We start from the raw sequence: 5,000 nt of genomic DNA, 5'->3' as shown, positions 1-5,000 counted from the left end.
TATATATATATATATATATGTATATATACAGTATATATATGTATATATACATATAAATATATATATATATGTTTAAATATATATATTATATATATATATACATATTTATGCATACATATGTATATATACAGTATATATATGTATATATATATATATATATATGAGAGAGAGAGAGAGAGAGAGAGAGAGAGAGAGAGAGATTTGTAATTGATAGGAAGTTACGGATTGAGCCCCATATATTATCTTAACGGATAATATGATGTTCACGGGTATTAGAAGCGTTCGAATTACAAAAGTAACGATTCCCTCTATATTTTGAAAAGTGACCGAGACTGTGAGAATGCCGCTCGCCACAAAACAGTGTTGTGTTCTGTTTGTCAGTTTCTGTTCATAGTTGTTCTTGGTTTGGTAGTATCATGGAAAGTTGTGAACATGCTGAAAAATCGGAGACTCGTGCAACTACATCTTTAAGACGACAAGTTTTTCTCTAAGACTTTTCTACATTTGAAAATTAGATATTTCGAAGATGTTACTACTTATTCTTAATGTGAACTGCATAAGTTATCCTTTCTTGAGATATTCCTGTTAGTTTTTAATGAATTTATGTTGGAAATCACTATAGGTTCCTTTCTTTCAGCTATTCTGATAGAAGACTGACATACGTCCTTCCAAATTTGCTGTTAGTAAGCCACTAGCCTTTCTATAGTTTTAGATTTTTGTTTTAAGATAAATGTAGAGCTCCATGTAGTAAAAAAAATAGCTTCCATAGACGAAGGACAATGAGAACTGTACGGTAGAAATAAGCAAAACCATTAATATTTACTTGATAATGATTTCTTATTGGGGGCTTGATGAAATAGTAAAGTTGAAAGAAGTATTCTATGTGGTCAGTTAATGGTATTAATTGACCACATTCCTTTTCTTTTGACTGGAAATAAATTCAACAGGAATAAAAACGGCTGTTTTAGCCTAGGGTCTTAATGCTAGGTCGAATTCTAGATAATTTTTTAACATACGCAAAATTTACTCAGCAGCTAACTTCAATGTCACAAATTTTAGAATGTTAGCTTTAGACATTTCGTAGATAAAAGATTATTCTCCCTATAGTAGAGTGGCTTTACATACACATAATTAATTAGACAATGGTTCTATTGTACGATTGCACTAGAAAGTATTGCATCAGTTTCCTCAATGATTCAGACATAGGGTAGAGTATATGGTTATATTCAACAACCACGGTAGCTGACAACCATTCGCATCCACCCTGCCCCTTGTGGTGGCGCAGACGCACGAGCCATAGATATCAATCTGTTTCTCACCATTTCTCACCCGTCAGGTATACTTTTCAAGCCCATCAGTCTCCCTGCTCCAGAAACTGTCTCCACTGCTGACGATCTTCATATAGCTTCTCTTCTTCAATCTCTTGTAGATTCACACCCCTCCTTCTCACCCCTCTCTCAATATTTTCCACCTACTAATTGGTCTTCGGCCTTGGGATCTCCTTTCCAAGAATATGCTTGGATATCTTGGATATCTTTTTCCATTCTTTTGATATATCCAAACCACCGAAGTTTTCTTCTTTCAATAATGTCCAAAATCTCCACTACTCCTAGTTCTCTCCTAATGTCTTCACTTCGAAGTTTATTCAGTCTTTTGAAACCTTTTATCAATCTCAGTACGTTTATTTCTGCTGTCTGGAGCTGGCTTCGAGTCTTTGATGTTAACGTCCAAGACTCATGGCCGTAGGTTAAAACAATTGGTTGTCTCTAGCTTGGAGTAATGTTTTATCACTAGATACAGGTTCCAAATATTTAAAGTTGCTGCTCTGTTCTAAAACTTACCTTAATAACGAAATATTTATATATGCGGGTATTCGAAACTGGAGTATAATCTCAGTATTCTCCTTGCTAATCTTCATGTCGTTTGATGTTAAGATGTTATTCCAGTCTGCCCTTCTCTGTTGAAGGTCCTCTATAGATTCCCTTACAGCTGCATGGTCATCCACATATATCAGATCAGGTGTTATATTCCCATCGGGATTTTGCTATTTCTTCCATTTATCCACGAACAACATTAAACGTAGAGAGGAAAGAACACTACCTTGTCTTACACCTGATTGGATTTCAAACCAGTCCTCATTTTCAATGTTTGTTTTTACTCTGGATCTGATGTTTAAATAGGTTTTTAACTGGCGCACTAGTTTTTCAGGAAGGAGGTAGTAAGTTGGCCAGGGCACTAGCCACCCGTTGAGATACAACCGCTAGAGTTATTGGGTACTTTCACTGGCCAGACAGTTCTACATTGGATCCCTTTCTCTAGTTACAGCTCATTTTTCCTTTGCCTATACATACACCGAATATTCTGGCTTGTTCTTTCCACACTCTCCACTGTCCTCACACACCTGACAACACTGAGATTACCAAACAATTCCTCTTTGCTCAATGGGTTAACTACTGCACTATAATTGTTCAGTGGCTACTTTCCTCTTGGCGAGGGCAAAAGAGACTCTTTAGCTATTGTAAGTAGATCTTGTAGGAGAAGGACACTCCAAAATTAAACCATCGTTCTCTGGTCTTGAGTAGTATCCTTGCCTCTTTACCATGGACTTCCACTATCTTGTGTTGGAGTTCTTTTGCTTTAGGGTACAATCAAGTGCACTATTCTCTCTTCATTGTTTATATATGACAAATATATTTTAACGTTACTACTTTGCTACTGATCTTAAGATATTTTATATTGTTATTCATTACATCTTATAGGCCACATATTTTATTTACTTCATTATATCCTTTCCTCACCGGGGTATTTTCCCTGTTGGAGCCCTAGGGCTTGTAATATCCTTTTTTTCTAACTAGGGTTGTAGCCTAGCAAGTAATAATAATAATAATAATAATAATAATAATAATAATAATAATAATAATAGCTATTTCTTAACGCATGACATATCTTTTGCCTTAGTACAATACCAAATGGTTTCTCTAGGTCTGTAAAAGCCATACACTTGTGTGTGTTCCAGTACCAGTTCCTTTTTAGGGTAAAAATCGAGTCTAATGTTCCCTTTTCCTGTCTGAAACCACTTTACCACTCGCCTAACTTTTTTCTCAAGTATTATCTCATAATACCTCTGTAATTGGAAAATTCTGTTACATCTCCCTTTTCGTAGATGAGGCACATTAAATCTTTTTGCCAATCCTTAGGAGTGTCGTCCCCATTCCATAGCTGGCTCGTTAACTCCAACAGCCATATGACTTTATTTTGTCCCATATGTTCAAGTAGTTCAACAGGTATCTCATCTAAGTCAGGGCCTTGTCATTTTTCATTATCTTGGGAGCTTCTTTCCATTCCATCTCTGATATGTCAGGCTTATGTTCTCAGCTACATTATATTCCTGATGTTCTTCCTCATGTATATTGTTGGTGATTTTTAATAGTCTTTCAAAACAGTTTCCCTAACCTAATTCTATATCTCTGGTCTCTTTTAAGATTGTGTCATTACTTTGGTCTTCGATTACATAAGTGGGAGGTTGAGAATTCCATCTGGAATTTTTAATTAGTTTTATATATGATCTTTCTGGTTCCTTGAAGATCATTTCTCAATTCTTATCCATTTTTTTCCCAGGTCTCACCTTTTGCAAGTGCTTTTATTCTTTGTATCTCTATTAGCTTCCTTGTAGTTGCGATCTTCTAATCTGGTGGTTTCTATCCCTTTCCTAATGAGTTTCATCTTGATCGCAACAGATGGTTCCAGTGCAGGAGTCCACCAAGGTATTTGTGTTTTCTTTCTTTCTTTAATAGTTTTCTTTTATACTGCTTTTATAGCAGTATCCAAAACTGCTAATTTGAATGTATCCCATTTCTCATTCAAGTTATCACTAGAAAATAGATAAATATTGCATACACAAGCAATACATCCTAGCATCGTCTGCTTGGATACCATTAGTTCGCTTGTTTGTATGTAGATGGAGAGTCAACATCTGTCTACCAAAACAAAAATATCTTGTTGCCTTCATTAATTAAAGAAAGTGCATTAAAAATGAATTTATTTATCACACATAAATGTTAATTGTAGGTTTATATTTCATATCTGAAGTGGCTGAGTTTTTGTATGTTATTACTGAAGTGTATGAGGGATGCCAGTCTCCCCTATACAACTTCATCCCAGTGTTAAGATGAAGGGTGATTTTTGGGGTAATTTTTTAGGAAAAAAAAAAATATTGCGTCTTATGATACGGGAAATACAGTAATTAGTCCTGTATGCGTAGTTACTGTAACAATTGAAGCCTAGAATTTAATTTTCCTGTTCTTCGTATTTGTAAAACTATTTATGTCAATTCTATGTTTTCTGCGTTATATAAAAAGGAAATTGTCAGTCTGTAAGATTTATAACTTATAGTGCATCCAAAGCTGAGTTGCCAACTTTCATTATACTATAAGTTGAAAATAAATGCTCAAAAAATCATCAGGAAATTATCTCTTTCATTACTTATATATTTTCTGGAAAGGTGAAAAGGTGACTAAACTCTATACTGTAGTTGATTAGTTTGTCTTTCAAGATATTTTAATATTATTCGAAAAAAATACAGGATTCATCAAATTTTAAAATAATAATCTGATTCATAAACTATTTTCATATTCCCATCGTTCACTAATGAATTTTTTGCCTTTCTTTAATCACAAAACCAATGTGGCTTCATTTGTGAAAGTATCAGAAATAAAGCAATAATGAAACCAGTAGTTTGATGAATGCCTTCCCCAGATCAAGTTTCTACGAGTGCTACTGATAGACTCCCTCCTCAATATGCAATTTTGCGTTACACCCTTTAAGTTTTCGGATGAAGGGTTAGTAAAACATACAAGTTTATAGCTCCTATGAATACTTTCTTATGGAACTGGTAGATATGATAGTTGAACAATAGACTAATCAACAGGATATGATTTAATTTAGAATGCTAGAAAAATAAAGTAGCTATAAATAATACAGCTTATTGAAGTAATTCGCCA

At 34.3% G+C, this 5,000-nt stretch overlaps 1 protein-coding gene across 4 annotated transcripts in view; it reads right to left on the bottom strand.

Moving 5' to 3' along the window:
• LOC137655771 (A-type potassium channel modulatory protein KCNIP2-like) overlaps nt 1–5,000 on the bottom strand; it is a 1,424,523-nt gene that overhangs the window by 236,741 nt on the left and 1,182,782 nt on the right. The gene's annotated exons all lie outside the window — the stretch shown is intronic.

Source organism: Palaemon carinicauda, chromosome 16 (assembly GCF_036898095.1).
Source record: "Palaemon carinicauda isolate YSFRI2023 chromosome 16, ASM3689809v2, whole genome shotgun sequence".
In the NCBI taxonomy this organism is placed as follows: Eukaryota; Metazoa; Arthropoda; class Malacostraca; order Decapoda; family Palaemonidae; genus Palaemon; species Palaemon carinicauda.
The sequence above is the reverse complement of the archived record's forward strand: the minus strand, read 5'-3'. Positions and strand labels throughout refer to the sequence as shown.